This window comes from Eubalaena glacialis, chromosome 10 (genome assembly GCF_028564815.1).
Source record: "Eubalaena glacialis isolate mEubGla1 chromosome 10, mEubGla1.1.hap2.+ XY, whole genome shotgun sequence".
Classification (NCBI taxonomy): Eukaryota; Metazoa; Chordata; class Mammalia; order Artiodactyla; family Balaenidae; genus Eubalaena; species Eubalaena glacialis.
The window spans coordinates 109,265,962-109,283,738 of record NC_083725.1 but is presented as its reverse complement, the minus strand read 5'-3'; positions in this window follow the sequence as shown (position 1 = coordinate 109,283,738).

Genomic DNA, 17,777 nt, shown 5'->3' with positions numbered 1-17,777 from the left:
GGTTTCCTGTATGTGACTAACCAGTTTCCAATTTTTATTTTTATCTTAGTTTGGTTTTTAGTGCTTGTTATCATTGGTGGATTTGTTTATTGATTTGGTTGCTCTCTTCTTTTTTTTAAATTACTTTTAAAACTTTTTTATTTTAATAATATTTTTTAATTTTTTATTTTAATAACTTTATTTTTTTATTCTATTTTTTTTCCTTTCTTTCTTTCTTTATTTTCTCCCTTTTCTTCTGAGCCATGAGGCTGACAGGGTCTTGGTGTTCTGGCCGGGTGTCACACCCAAGCTTCTGAGGTGAGAGAGCTGAGTTCAGGACATTAGACCACCAGAGACCTCCCGGCCCCATGTAATATAAATTGGCGAGAGTTCTCCCAGATATCTCCATCTCAACACTAAGACCCAGCTCCACTCAACAACCAGCAAGCTCCAGTGCTGGACACCCCATGGCAAACAACTAGAAAGACAGGAACACAACCCCACCCATTAGCAGAGAGGTTGCCTAAAATCATACTAAGTTCACAGACACCCCAAAACACAATGCAGTCCTGCCCACCAGAAAGACAAGATCCAGCCTTATCCAACAGAACACAGGAACCAGTCGCCTGCACCAGGAAGCCTACACAACCCACTGAACCAACGACACCCACTGGAGGTAGACCCCAAAAACAACAGGAACTATGAACCTGCAGTCTGCGAAAAGGAGACCCCAAACACAGTAAGTTAAGCAAAATGAGAAGACAGAGAAATGCGCAGCAGATAAAGGAGCAAAGTAAAAGCCCACCAGACCCAACAAATGAAGAGGAAATAAGCAGTCTACCTGAAAAAGAATTCAGAGTAATGATAGTAAAGATGATCCAAAATCTTAGAAATAGAATGGAGAAAATACAAGAAACGTTTAACAAGGACCTAGAAGAACTAAAGAGCAAACAAACAGTGATGAACAGCATAATAAATGAAATTAAAAATTCTCTAGAAGGAATCAATAGCAGAATAACTGAGGCAGAAGAACGGATAAGTGACCTGGAAGATAAAATAATGGAAATAACTACTGTAGAGCAGAATAAAGAAAAAAAGAATGAAAAGAATTGAGGACAGTCTCAGAGACCTCTGGGACAACATTAAACGCACCAAGATTCGAATTATAGGGGTCCCAGAAGAAGAAGAGGAAAAGAAAGGGACTGAGAAAATATTTGAAGAGATTATAGTTGAAAACTTCCCTATTATGGGAAAGGAAAGAGTCAATCAAGTTCAGGAAGCACAGAGAGTCCCATACAGGATAAATCCAAGGAGAAACACACCAAGACATATATTAATCAAACTATCAAAAATTAAATAAAAAGAAAAAATATTGAAAGCAGCAAGGGAAAAACAACAAATAACATACAAGGGAATCCCCATAAGGTTAACAGCTGATCTTTCAGCAGAAACTCTGCAAGCCAGAAGGGAGTGGAAGGACATATTGAAAGGAATGAAAGGGAAAAACCTACAACCAAGATTACTCTACCCAGCAAGGATCTCATTCAGATTTGATGGAGAAATTAAAACCTTTACAGACAAGCAAAAGCTAAGAGAATTCAGCACCACCAAACCAGCTTTACAACAAATGCTAAAGGAACTTCTCTAGGCAGGAAACACAAGAGAAGGAAAAGACCTACAATAACAAACCCAAAACAATTAAGAAAATGGTCATAGGAACATACATATTGATAATTATCTTAAATGTAAATGGATTAAATGCTCCAACCAAAAGACATAGACTGGCTGAATGGATACAAAAACAAGACCCGTATATATGCTCTCTACAAGAGACCCACTTCAGACCTAGGGACACATACAGACTGAAAGTGAAGGGATGGAAAAAGATATTCCATGCAAATGGAAATCAAAAGAAAGCTGGAGTAGCAATTCTCATATCAGACAAAGTAGACTTTAAAAGAAAGACTATTACAAGAGACAAAGAAGGACACTACATAATGATCAATGGTTCAATCCAAGAAGCAGATATAACAATTGTAAATATTTGTGCACCTCAATACATAAGGCAAATGCTAACAGCCATAAAAGGGGAAATCGACAGTAACAAAATCATAGTAGGGGACTTTAACACCCCACTTTCACCAATGGACAGATCATCCGAAATGAAAATAAATAAGGAAACACAAACATTAAATGATACATTAAACAAGATGGACTTAATTGATATTTATATGACATTCCATCCAAAAACAACAGAATACACTTTCTTCTCAAGTGCACATGGAACATTGTCCAACAGAGATCATATCTTGGGCCACAAATCAAACCTTGGTAAATTTAAGAAAATTGAAGTCGTATCCAGTATCTTTTCCAACCACAACGCTATGAGACTAGATATCAATTACAGGAAAAAAACTGTAAAATATAAAAACACATGGAGGCTAAACAGTACACTACTAAATAACGAATAGATCAATGAAGAAATCAAAGAGGAAATCAAAAAATACCTAGAAACAAATGACAATGAAAACACGACAACCCAAAACCTATGGGATGCAGCAAAAGTAGTTCTAAGAGGGAAGTTTATAGTAATACAATCCTACCTCAAGAAACAAGAAACATCTCTAATAAACAACCTAACCTTGCACCTAAGGCAATTACAGAAAGAAGAACAAAAAACTCCCAAAGTTCGCAGAAGGAAAGAAATCATAAAGATCAGATCAGAAATCAATGAAAAGAAATGAAGGAAACCATAGAAAAGATCAATAAAACTAAAAGCTGGTTCTTTGAGAAGATAAACAAAATGGATAAACCATTAGCCAGACTCATCAAGAAAAAAAGGGAGAAGACGCAAATCAACAGAATTAGAAATGAAAAAGGAGAAGTAACAACTGACACTGCAGAAATACAAAGGATCATGAGAGATTACTACAAGCAACTATATGTCAATAAAATGGATAACCTGGATGAAATGGAAAAATTCTTAGAAAGGTACAATCTTCTGAGCCTGAGCCAGGAAGAAACAGAAAATATAAACAGACCAATCAGAAGCACTGAAATTGAAACCATGATTAAAAATCTTCCAACAAACAAAGCCCAGGACCAGATGGCTTCACAGGGGAATTCTTTCAAACATTTAGAGAAGAGTTTACACCTGTCCTTCTCAAACTTTTCCAAAATACAGCAGAGGGAGGAACACTCCCAAACTCATTCTATGAGGCCACCATCACCCTGATACCAAAACCAGACAAAGATGCCACAAAAAAAGAAAACTACAGGCCAATATCACTGATTAACATAGATGCAAAAATCCTCAACATAAAACTAGCAAACAGAATCCACCAGCACATTAAAAGGATCATACACTATGATCAAGTGGGGTTTATCCCAGGAATGCAAGGATTCTTCAATATATGCAAATCAATCAACGTGATACACCACATTAACAAACTGAAGGAGAAAAACCATATGATCATCTCAATAGATGCAGAAAAAGCTTTCGACAAAATTCAACACACATTTATGATAAAAACCCTCCAGAAAGTAGGCATAGAGGGAACTTACCTCAACATAATAAAGGCCATATATGACAAACCCACAGCCAACATTGTTCTCAATGGTGAAAAACTGAAACCATTTCCACTAAGATCAGGAGCAAGACAAGGTTGCCCACTCTCACCACTATTATCAACATACTTTTGGAAGTTTTAGCCACAGCAATCAGAGAAGAAAAAGAAATAAAAGGAATCCAAATCGGAAAAGAAGAAGTAAAACTGTCACTGTTTTCAGATGACATGATACTATACATAGAGAATCCTAAAGATGCTACCAGAAAACTATTAGAGCTAATCAATGAATTTGGTAAAGTAGCAGGATACAAAATTAATGCACAGAAATCTCTTGCATTCCTATACACTAATGATGAAAAATCTGAAAGAGAAATTAAGGAAACGCTCCCATTTACTATTGCAACAAAAAGAATAAAATACCTAGGAATAAACCTGCCTAAGGAGAAAAAAGGCCTGTATACAGAAAATTATAAGACATTGATGAAAGAAATTAAAGATGATACAGACAGATGGAGAGATATACCGTGTTCTTGGATTGGAAGAATCAACATTGTGAAAATGACTATGCTACCCAAAACAATCCACAGATTCAATGCAATCCCTATCAAACTACCAATAACATTTTTCACAGAACTAGAACAATAAATTTCACAATTTGTATGGAAACACAAAAGACTCCAAATAGTCAAACAATCTTGAGAAAGAAAAACAGAGCTGGAAGAATCAGGCTCCCTGACTTCAGACTATACTACAAAGCTATAGTAATCAAGACAGTATGGTACTGGCACAAAAACAGAAATATAGATCAATGGAACAGGATAGAAAGCCCAGAGTTAAACCCATGCACATATGGACACCTTATCTTTGAAAAAGGTGGCAAGAATATACAGTGGAGAAAAGACAGCCTCTTCAATAAGTGGTCCGGGGAAAACTGGACAGCTACATGTAAAAGAATGAAATTAGAACATTCCCTAACACCATACACAAAAATAAACTCAAAATGGATTAAAGACCTAAATGTAAGGCCAGACACTATCAAACTCTTAGAGGAAAACATAGGCAGAACACTCTATGACATAAATCGCAGCAAGATCCTTTTTGACCCACCTCTTAGAGAAATGGAAATAAAAACAAAAATAAATAAATGGAACCTAATGAAACTTCAAAGCTTTTGCACAGCAAAGGAAACCATAAACAAGACGAAAAGACAACCCTCAGAATGGAAGAAGATATTTGCAAATGAAGCAACTGACAAAGGATTAATCTCCAAAATGTACAAGCAGCTCTTGCAGTTCAGTATCAGAAAAACAAACAACCCAATCCAAAAATGGGCAGAAGACCTAAATAGACATTTCTCCAAAGAAGATATACAGATTGCGAACAAACACATGAAAGGATGCTCAACATCAGTAATTATTAGAGAAATACAAATCAAAACTACAGTGAGGTATCACCTCACACTGGTCAGAATGGCCATCATCAAAAAATCTACAAACATTAAATGCTGGAGAGGGTGTGGAGAAAAGGGAACCCTCCTACACTGTTGATGGGAATGTAAATTGATACAGCCACTATGGAGAACAGTATGGAGGTTCCTTAAAAAACTAAAAACAGAACTACCATATGAGCCAGCAATCCCACTACTGGGCATATATCCTGAGAAGACCATAATTCAAAAAGAGTCATGTACCACAATGTTCATTGCAGCTCTATTTACAAGAGCCAGGACATGGAAGCAACCTAAGTGTCCATCGACAGATGAATGAATAAAGATGTGGCACATATATACAATGGAATATTACTCAGCCATAAAAAGAAACAAAATTGAGTTATTTTCAGTGAAGTGGATGGACCTAGAGTCTGTCATACAGAGTGAAGTAGGTCAGAAAGAGAAAAACAAATACCGTATGCTAACACATATATATGGAATCTAAAGAAGAAAAAAAAAAAACATGGTTCTGAAGAAACTAGGGGCAAGACAGGAGTAAAGACACAGACGTAGAGAATGGACTTAAGGACACAGGGAGGGGGAAGGGTAATTGGGACGAAGTGAGAGAGTGGCATTGACATATATACACTACCAAAAAATAAAATAGATAGCTAGTGGGAAGCAGCTGCATAGCACAGGGAGATCGGCTCGGTGCTTTGTGACCACCTAAAGGGGTGGGATAGAGAGGGTGGGAGGCAGAAGCAAGAGGGAGAGGATATGGAAATATAAGTATATGTATACCTGATTCACTTTGTTATATAGCAGCAACTAACACAACAGTGTAAAGCAATTATACTCCAATAAAGATGTTTAAAAAAATTTTTTTATGTTTGTTAGAGCCTCCAAGTTTGGGGCAGGATGAGATGTGAAGATGTCAGAAAATTCAAGAAAACTTCTATTTTGTAAGACTGAAAAGGATTTGATAAGAATATGAATTGTCAGTTTTGCTCATCTCTCAGTTCTAAAAATCTATACTCAAAAGCTTTCATGTCTGTCTTATCCCTCACTAGCATCAAACATAATAAAATCAAAATAAACTTCTGATAAAAATCAGGTTTCAAAACTTTTTAAAAAGTGGGGGGGCACCCAGGAAGAACAATTGAGCAGGAGAGATGAAGCACGATGGGGCTCCCTTACTAGTGCAGGGAAATGGAAACAAGGAAGGCATCCAAAACAACCCAAAGAGGCTGTGAAATAGTCTGGTGGCTTAAAGGAAACTGAAGCATGTGGTTACCTGATGTTCACTGCTTTCATTGTCAACCCAACAACCAAAACAGCAGATACTGCTGTGCTTTATTCAGCTTCTACTGTGTGCTGGACAATGGTAAGCATGTTATCGTCCTCTCCTCATTTCATTCTTCCTGAAACACTTTGAGGTAGTGAACTGATAGATGAGGAAACTGTGACTCAGAGAGGTTAAGTTACTTACCCAAAGAAACACAATTTGTGAGTGGTTGAGTCAAGACTGAAACTCAGGCCAATCCAGAAAGGGAGGAAGGGCCTCCCTCAACATGAGTATGGGATGAACCTGAGGAAGGAGAGCAAATAAGGAAAGAGCATAATACATGAATGACATTTTTCTAGTGAAGATCAAAGTACTACAGTACCCTCCCTCGTGTGGCTCAAGAAAAACCTAGCCTTAGCTATTGGTTCAGTCTCTCATGCCACAATATTCTTATGAGTGCCTGATCCTTGGGTGAAGAAATATGTCTATATTCCTTACAGTCCAGAGTAGACATCAGAGTCTTGGTGTAGTGAACACTAAAACAGGACAAAGATGGTCCAAAAAGGCATGGGTCTATTCCACTCCATTTTCTTCTGGTATTCAACAAAGTTGGAGGAAGAGATAGGAAGTCAATATTAACTCCTCAGGGGGAATTCCTGGAGCCTCCTATTCGTGGGCAATGGAATAAATAGTAAAATAAGTAACATCAAATGTCTTAATTGCCCCCAGAGGTAAAGAAAACCAACTTTTAAGAGAGAAAAGCAACACCCAGGTTTCATACAAAGTGATTGCAGTCCCATGTTCCTTGTATGTCTATTTAACCTAGTCCAAGCTACCACTATCTCATGGCTGGATTACTACAATATGTTCTTAACTGTTCTCCCTGCTTCCACTTTCTCTCCTCCAGTTTATTCTCCAGATAACAGAGTCAGCAAGATCCTCTTAAAAGATCAGTCAGATTGTGTCTCACACGCACATCCTCAAAAAAGGAGAAAAAAAAAAGAATCCCTACCAATGTCTTTCCTGGCTCCCATAGAAAAAAATAAAAAGCTGCAGAGTCCCTCCCATGGTCTATGTGATGTGGCCCTTGCTCTTTCCCTGGCCACTTATCCCACCTCTCTTCCATTGTCTTGGTGTTTTTCAACTGCAGAATGTAGGACACCGTAGGGACCGTCAGGAATCATTCTAGGGTCCTGACCAACATGTAATGTCATGGCATAGGATAGAACTGTCAACAAACTACAGCTAAAAGTGATCAACTTCTTGTTAAAATGTTTGGCTTGATATGCCCATATTGATATGGACATAGAATCTATGCCATTATGATCTTTTACTGGAGGGAATAGTTCCAGGTTCATGGACCTCTGAAGAACTGAGGAAAACAAAATACTGTAAGGACACCTAGTTGAGCTGACTCACTCTCCTCCCAGATGGGTCTGGATTAGTGGCTATAAGAGCGAGTAGTGCAGTTAGCAGCCAGTTCTTAGCTCTGTCACTACATATCATATGTCCTTGGGAACAGGTTTTCTTATTTTCTTAGAATGGGGTAACAATTCATATTTGGCATAGTTGTTGCAAGAATTAGATACAAGATAAAATATATAAAGCACTTAACAGGGTTGCCTGGCAAATAGGAAGCTCTCAAAAAATAGGAGTTATTATTATTAGCTCAGACTTCCTGGTATTTATTTACATTTCTCTCTGCTTTCTCTTTCCCTCTTGCTCAAGAGAAAGACAGTTAGTTGGTAACCTCTTCTTCCCTCTAGCACCTCTCCAAATAAAACCCTTACCATGGGATCAAGGATTACAAAATAATCCATGGGTTGCATGTAAAACCCTAGACAGGTAAATGATGGTGTAGACCCTAACTAGGTAGAATTTTCTCCTCTAACATAAAGCACCAATGAGAGAAATCTAACAAGGACATGACAGTAAAATGATAGAGAGCCTGGAAGACATATTACTATGAGCTCAAATCACATCACGAGGGCCTCCTTCCCACAACTCACTTTGGACCCCCAACTGGTATTTCATGGAATCCCTGAATGTGAATGCCAAAAAAAAACTTTAGGAAACATCCTGTCTAGTCCTCTCCTTTTTATAGAGGCAGAAACTGAGGCTCAGGGAGGAAGAGTGACTCACGCTAGATTACACAGTGATTTGGAGCCTCTCACTCACATTCCGTCAACCTGTGAAAGTCTCTGGGTATGGCATTACCTACCTTGTATGGGTATTGTTCAGTCTCAGAGCAAGAAGTTGTGCATGAAGGTTTTTCTCCTTAGGCACAGGAAATATTTCTCCTTCTGCTGCAAGAACTCTTCACTCACACGGATGTCCTGGGCTGAGGAGACCGAAGGGGTGTACGCTGGAATGCAGAAGGTTCTCTTCACAACAAAACTCTTCCACTGGGCTTCCTCCTCTGCATCAGAGGCCCCTAGTGAGCTAAGCCACTTAATCTCAGCTAAGGTACCAGGTGAAACCAAAGAAACTTTAGAGCTGAAAAGAAATTTGTAGATGATTAATCCAATCTCCTTAGTTTACCCATGAAGCAACTGAGGGCCAGAGAGTTTAACTGACTTCTCAAAGTCACACAGCTGCTTATTGGTCAGGTTGCTGAGGCACTATTTCTGGGATTGTTTCTAGTGATTTTGATTTTGTGATTGTTGTTGCCAATTAACAGTGTCAATTTTGCTACCATACAACAAAACCCCATAGACCTTGTGATCTTTTAGAAAATGAACAGCCTATGTTGATGTGGATAAATTAGAAAGAGAGAGATTCAGGAAATCAGTCCATGGCCAATCTTTAGATCAACTATTCAGAAACAGAAAAATAGCTACAGAAAACAGCTAACCAGTAGGTTTTAGGTTCTGCTCTTGGTTTAGGAAAGCTACTTGCTCTCTAGAAAACCAAAGATTGTTTTTCGATATTGAGATGCTTGAACTATTTAAAATAAATTGAACCCCATGCTGTGATCAAGGGCCCAAATTCCCCATGGTTTTTTGTCTCTAGTGTGAAACTTTTCCAAGAAACAGACTTAGGAAAAAGTTCAAAATGTGTGTCAATTAATTTAGAGAACTTCTAGAAGTTAACAAACATCCAGTAATTATGCTCTGAAAGAGGGAAGCTAAAAACATGACATTAAGAGAGTTTTTCACCCCAATTTTCTGAGTTACCATGGGAGTATGAGTCTGAAGGGAGAAGAGAAAAGAGGACTGGCCCAGGGGAAGGGGCTGTAAACTGGATGACTTTAGGCAAGTTCCTTCATCTCTATGGTTTGCAGTTCTACAGGCATAAAATGACAGAACTGGACTAGATTATCTTTCATGTCCCTTCTCACTCTAACAATCTATGCTTCAAGGTCACTTAGACTTAAGTACCACACAAGCTATGATGATGATCATGATCACAATAATAATAATTGCCATTTATTGAGTACCTACCATGTGCCAGGCACTATACCAGACATTTTGTAGCCATTGTCTCTAATAGTCACAACAATCCTACAGGGCAAATTTTCTTTTTGAGCATTTTTTGTTTCCTCCCCAGCATCTATTTTCGTCTAGTCATGTCAAAACCACCCAGATTTTGCTTTGGAGAAACCACACCACCCCAATCCCAGACATGCAATTTGGATGATGTTGATCACCTAGAGGCAGGTTTTGACTGGTTTAAGCAGATGTACATAAACCACCCCTTGACTACAATATTAGTTCAGGAGTGGAAAGTAACCCAGACAGGAAGACAGGGGGACATCTGAGGGAGTCACAGGAAAGAAGTGTACTCTATCTTGAGCAGAACATATCAGAAGTGACAGAAACATTTGCTTTAAATAGTTTTGAGTGGATGTGTTTGTGAGGTCTAGAACTGCAACAGCAACTTTGTGACAAAGAGGAATCATGAGCTTTCATGGGTAGTGGTAATATCTGAGCCACTGTATCAAGTCTCACTTGGAGCCTACCTTGCCTCTGGATGTTTTCAGTTACATGAGATAATGAATTCCATTACTTTTTTAAATACATGGAATAGGATTTTCTGTCAGTTGAATCATAAAGAGTTATAACTGGTACAATATTATTATTTTCCTCTTACTGTTGGAATTCTGAGTCTGAGAGAAGCCTACTACTTATGCAAGGTTACCCAATGCTATCTTATCTATAAGTCCCCCCAAAAAATGTTGTGACAAAACTGAGACCAGGGAAATGAAAATACTAAAGTCCAAAAGTGAAGATGTATGTAAACGCAAGTAATATACTCATAAACAGTATTCATGTTTATCTCTGCGAATTGTGTTATGTGTGTTTAGAATTCTTTATTATTGGTAGCTTCCAAGTGTTTCTGAAATATCTATAATATTTATATGAAAAAATCTTTTTTAAAAATAAATTATTCGTAAGATTCAGGAAACTCTCTACAAAATCAAATAAAAACGGCTGTGGGGAAAAGGAAACAGAGAAATTTGTGACTCCCAGAGACATCGTAAATATAAACTACGGATTTGAAGCCTATACTGTGCAAACTCAGGAAGGAAACAGGTTAAAATCTCATAGGATTCTTCATTATAAGTTCACACGACTGACAGTTTCCTACTACCCATACCTGTTTCTGGTAACTGCAGACTGGTAATAATATCAACCCCAATAGTCTCATGAATTCTCTGAGCTGCATCATTCTCTAACTTTAATTACACATTGAAAAGTAGATGCCAATTCTTGGAGAAAAATTGCAGATGCCATATGGGATGACTTCCATACCCATGAGGAAAGGAAACTTCTGGAAAAAATTAATAGCACTGAGACACTATATTGCCATGACTATATTGCCATGAAGCTTATTTTTATAAGCTTCAAAAAATGTTGAGTTTTAAAAGAAAACATAGCATAAGAAAAATTTTAAAATAAAAAAAAACATAGAATAATGGAGAGACTGCATCAGGAAAAAATAATGGTTTCAGATTCTATTTCTACTACTTAGTAGCTTTGTAACTTTAGACAATTTAGTTAACAGCTTTTTGTCTCAGTTCCTCATCTGTTGAATGGAGATAATAATACATACCTTCAAGATTGTTAGAATGTGGAATGGAATAACCTGTGTTAAAATGTTTATCTAACATAATGCTTGATACATGGTAAGTGTCCCATAAATGTTAATTAGGATTTTTAAATTATGTAGTAGGACTATTACCCAGCTTAATGTATAGGTCTTTGTGTCAAATTTTATAGGGGGAGTAACACTAAATTAAAAATCAAATCATATGATCGCTTATATGTGGAATCTAAAAAAAAATGGTACAAATGAACTTATTTACAAGACATAAATAGAGTCATAGATGTAGAAAACAAACTTATGGTTACTGGGGAAAAAGGGAGGAGGGATAAATTGGGAGATTGGGATTGACATATACACACTACTCTATATAAAATAGATAACTAATAAGGACCTACTGTATAGCACAGGGAACTCTACTCAGTACTCTGTAATGACCTATATGGGAAAAGAATCTAAAAAAGAGTGGATATTTGTATATGTATAACTGATTCACTTTGCTGTACACCTGAAACTAACACAACATTGTAAATCAACTCTACTCCAATAAAAATTATTTTAAAAAATCAAATCAGTAGCACCAAAAATAATTACAAATATTTCTTTTATGAAACAAAGTGATAAAAACATTTCTTCCTCCTTTTTGGTGACAGATACTCCTAATACTTTATTTCCTTTACTCCTTTCTAATCCTGCCCAGAGGAAAATAGTCACCTTCCCAGACTCCCTTGCAGCTAGACGTGGCCATATGATCCAAGTCTGGTCAATAAAATGTAAGCAAAGGTAACTGGTAGAGGTTTTGGAAATTTCTTTAAAGAGCTCAAACTTAATTGGTGAGCCCAATTAGCACCTCGCTCATCACCCTTTACTCTTCTCCCTTCCTTCTTTCTGCCTACAGTGTAAACATGCAACTAGAAGAGCAGGAGCTATAACACTCTTGCAATCAACCCATGTCCACGGAATTAATAGGAATAGAAGAAAAAAGACTATATCTAAACAAAAGTACCATAAGAAATCTAAAAATGTGAATCAAAGTACTTCTGCTGATGAAAATGCCAAAAATTCTCCATTAAAAGTGCAACCCGAAGTGAAAGATATCTGCAACATAGTACTCAAAGCCAAACTAAATATACTCAAACAGTTATGGATATGAAAATAAAACACTGAATCAGAAATACAAAAACTAAGAGCAGAAAAAGATTTTTTAAATGAGTGGGTGAAATGGGAGTTGATTAAACTCAGGAAAAAAATAAAAGGACAAAATCTTGTCAGTAATGAAAATTAAAGTACAAAAAGGAGAATATTCAAATGAAAATAGAATAAAAGGCATGAGAGTAAATCAGATAATCAACCAAAGGAAATAAAACAAGATTTAAAGAAGATGTAAAAAGTGTCAGAGAGGAGGTAGAAATAAAAGTTAGACCAAGAGAGAAAGAGGTAGAAATGGAAGTTAGATCAAGGAAGCCCAACATATATTATTGATGTCCCTAAATAAATAAGATTAAAACAGTGGAATAGAACCAATATTTAAAACTATAATCCAGAGAATTCCCTGGTGGCCCAGTGATTAGGACTCTGCACTCTTACTGCCAAGGTCCCCAGTTCAATCCCTGGCTGGGGAACTAAGATCCCACAAGCCATGTGGCATGGCAAAAAACAAACAAACAAAAAAAAACCTATAATCCAAAAATACTCCATAAGGACTTCCTTGGTGGCACAGTGGTTAAAAATCCGCCTGCCAATGCAGGGCACACAGGTTCAAGCCCTGGTCCAGAAAGATCCCACATGCCGTGGAGCAACCAATCCCATGCTCCACAACTCCTGAGCCCACGTGCCACAACTACTGAAGCCCACGCTCCTAGAGCCCGTGCTCTGCAACAAGAGAAGCCACCGCAATGAGAAGCCCGTGCACTGCAACGAAGTGTAGCCCCCGCTCACCACAACTAGAGAAAGCCTGTGGGCAGCAACAAAGACCCAACGCAGCCAAAATTAATTAATTAATTAATTAAATACAAAAAAAAATACTCCATAAGTTCTTAAAATACCTGAATGTACACATTAAAAGGATACACTGGATACCAGGAAAAAATGACGTAGAACAGTCAACCCCAAGTCATATTCTAGTAAAACTATGAGATATTAAAGATAAGAAAGAAATCTTCAAGAATTCTAGGCAAAATGATGAAATAACTTACAAAAGCGGAGAAGTCCAGTGGTACTCAACTTCCCAAAAACAGCATGCAGAGCAAGGCAACTGTGTAGCAACATTTTAAAGAAAATCAAGAAAGTATAAACCAGAATCTTATACCCAGCCAAGTAGTTCTTCAATAAACAAAACTATAAAAAACAGTTTTAATCATGCAATAACTCAGTAAATACTGTATATAAGTACCCTTTATGAGGAATCTACTACATGATGAGCTTCATCCAACCAAAAGATGACTGCACCAGGATGATGACAAGCCCCCGCAAGATCTGGTTTTGAAGCCCAGTGGGGATTAATTTCAGGAGAGCCAGAGGGCTATAGGAAACAGAGACTTAACTTCTTAAAGGGTGAACACAAAATCTCACATGATCCAAGACCCAGGGCATAAGCAGTAATTTGGAAGGAGCCTGGATGAAACTCACCTGCTGATCTTGGAGAACCTCCCAGAGAGGCAGAGGGAACTGGAGCTCACCCTGGGGAGACAGGCAGTAGCAGCAGCCATTTCAGGGAGGCTGTTCTACCATGAGGACACTGGTGCTGGCAAGTGCCATTTTGGAATCCTTCCTCTACTAGCTTCTTAGTGCTGGGACTCTGACCTACCTGCCACCAGCACTGGGACATCTCAAACCACACAGCTAGCGAGGTAGGGACACAGCCCCACCCAAAAGCAGATGAGCTGCCTTAGGACCCCATGAGCCTCTGCTACCCAGGGACCTGGCCCCTCCCACCAGAGGACCCAGGTCATCCCCACTCACAAGTGAACCAGAATTAGCCCCAACTACTGGGGCCCTGTAGCCAGCCATCAGAACTTGGCTACACCCACAAGTGGGCAGACATCAACTCTGCGACCCCCCAGGCCCTGTCGCCAGAGACCCCAGGACCTGGCTCCACCCACCAGCAGGCTGGCACTAGCTTCGGGACCCCCTGTGCCCAGGCCCCACCCACCAGCAGGCCAACACCAGCAAGACACCTTGGAACCCTCAGTCAGCCACACCAAGATCTGGCCCCACTCACCAGAAGGCTGTCACCAGCTCTGGGACACAAAAGACCCCAGAGCCAGCTGTGTCATGAACTGGCCCTGCCCATCAGTATATCAACACTTGATCCAGGAAAGCTGGCTGCACAAACAGCCACCCTGGTAACTGGCTCTACCCACTAGTGGGCCAGCACTCATCCCAGAATTCCTCACAGGTCTGCAGCCATCCACCTTGTGACCCAGCCCAGCCAACAGCAGTCTGCAGCCTACACACAAGGCAGGACATGGCAATCAACCACACATGGGGACAGCCGCAGCTACAAGACGATCCACAGTAGTCAGCCCACCACAACAGAAAAGCCCATGCAGCCTGCATAGGGGGCATCCCTAGAGAATATACATTTGGTAATCAGAGGGTAATGCACTTATATATGTTGCTATACATAATCTCATGGTAATCACAAACCAAAAATCTATAATCAATACTCAAAAAAGAGAATGTAATTCAAACATAACACTAGAGATAGTCATCAAATCACAAAGGAAGAGAGCAAAAGAAGGAGAAAGGAATGAAAAATGACTACAAAAACAACCACAAGACAATTAACAAAAAGGTAATAAATACATAACTATCAATAATTACTTTAATATAAATGGACTAAATGTTTCAATCTAAAGGAATAGAGTGGCTGAATGAATTGAAAAAGCAAGGCCCATATATAGGCTGCCTACAAGAGACTCACTTCAGATCTAAAGACACACACAGACTGAAAGTGAGGGAATGGAAAAAGGTATTCCATGCAAATGGAAATCAAAAGAAAGTGTGAATAGCAATGCTTATATCAGACAAAATGCGCTTTAAAAGACCGTAATAAGAGACAAAGAAGGAGAATACGTTATGATCAGGGATCAATCCAAGAAGAAGATATAGAAATTATAAATATATACACACCCAACATAGGAGCACCTAAATACGTAAAGCAAATGTTGACAAAAAGGAAGTGGAAGCTTGTACTCAATCTCCCTTGCCTATTTCCTTCCTCTCCTCACCCCTCCCCTCTGGCAACCACCAGTTTGTTCTCTGTATCTATGACTCTGTTTCTGTTTTGCTATGCTTGTTCACCTGTTTTGTTGATTATTTTGCTCTATAAGAGAGAAGGGTCTGTTTGAGGCTTTGTGCTTTTCCCACAGTGCCAACTGTTCTCCTCATCCAGGCTTGTATCTCCTGTTTCCTGCCCTGTCCCCAGTATTTCTCATGAGCACCCAGGGGAGGTCCCCATTAAGAAGATCCTCCAGGTGAGCATGAACTCCTCTTGTGCCTGTGGCTCCCAGCCATTCTATACTCTCATGCTAACCCACATTTAGCCTTTAGGCAACTTTTTTATTTAGTTATATTTTTCTTATCCACCTACGTGGCTCTTGGCATTTCTTCCTTCAGTGCTTTCCCAGTGAGCCAGTACTTGTGTTCCATCTCTGCTTGAACTAGTCTGTGTTTCCCTATGTTTCAGGATATTTGGTTACTCTGCAACCTCAGCTCTCTGAAAAGTACAAAAAGAGTTATGAATTTGTAATTTATATAATTTATCTAGATTTTTTTTCTGTTGATAGGCTAGGAACAACACCCTTTCCAGTTTCCTACATCCTAGGCAAAAGTAGAAAATCTAGAATGAAATTCAAAATGTAGTGTAGGTCCCCAACACTGAAAATCAGAAAGCATTTAGGAAGCATTTAGAGAAATTAAAGAAGACCTGAATAAAGTGAGGGATATAACATTTAACATTCAACTCTATAAGATTCAAGATTATTAAAATGCCAAGTGTACCCTATTTGATGACCAGATTCATGACAATCCCAAATAAAATTCTAAAAGTTACTTTTGTGAAAATGTACAAGCATATTTCATAATGTAAATGAAAATGCAAAAGGCCGAAAATCGCTAAACCACCTTTGAATAAGATCAAAGTTGGTGGACTTACACTATTGATGCTCAATAGTTATTACAAGATTACAGTTATTAAAACAGATATTGATGCAAAGATAGACATTAGACCAATAGTGTAGTGTAGAAAGTCCAGAGGCACACACATACATATGTGGGCATTTGCTTTATTACAAATGCTCACGGAAGAGCCATGAGTAAAGGACAGGCTTTACAATAAGTACAGTTGATTCAGTTGGATATCCGTATAAAAAAAAAAGTATCTTGGACCCTCCCTCACAGGATACTCAAAACATCATTGCAAGGGGATTTTAGATCCAAATTTGAAAAGTAAAACAATAAAGCATCTAGATATTAATGTAGGGGACTATCTTTATAAATTTCAAATAGGGAAGGATTTCTTAAAGAGGACACAAGTAGTACTACTGTCTTATCCTTTAGAGTTGGTAAAACAAAATATCATAGACTGGGTAAGTTATAAATAAGAGAAATTTATTTCTTACAGTTCTGAAGGCTGGGAAATCTAAGATCAAGGCACCAGAAGATTCAGTGTCTGGTGAAGACCCACTTCTTGGTTCACAGAAAGCATTCTGCTGGGTCTTGACATGGTGGAAGGGATGAGCTAGTCCTCTGGGGTCTGTCAATGGGGGCTCCACCCTTACGACATAATCACCTCTCAAAGGCAACACCCTCAGTACCATCACATTGGGGGTTAAAACTTCATATATGAATTTTGAGGGACCAAAACAACTATCATAATGGAAAAGATCAATAAATTATATTATGTTAAATTAAGAACTTCTATTCCTCAAAATATACCATTAAATGAGAAAAAGCAAGTTACAAAATTGGGAGAGAAGATGACATAGATGTAGAGATAGAAGTAGGGACAGAGACAGAGACATAGGTCTGGCAAGGGAATTTTACCCAGATTATGTAAAATCCAGATTATATAAAAAGGACTTCTACAGATCAATAACAAAAGATAGGTAACCTAAAAATGGACCAAAAAAACAGGAATTTGTACAAAAACCATCAAAATGGCATGAAAGTCATGAAAAAATTAGCAAAATTCTAATTTGAAACAATAAAATACACAGACTTTCAAATATAGTTACCTCTTGGCATTTAAGGGTAAACAATGGGGTGGGCTTGGGAATGCACACACAGGAAGATGTAAGTTATTCATAATGTCTAACACTTGGATTACATTTTGGTTCACAGGTATTTATATATTAAACTAATTAATTAATTAATACTGAGTAGGTCATGTACGGAACAATGACGATAGCCTCAGTACAACAGTCCTGATTACTTCAAATCAATTCAACTGAGGCCCTAAAAACAA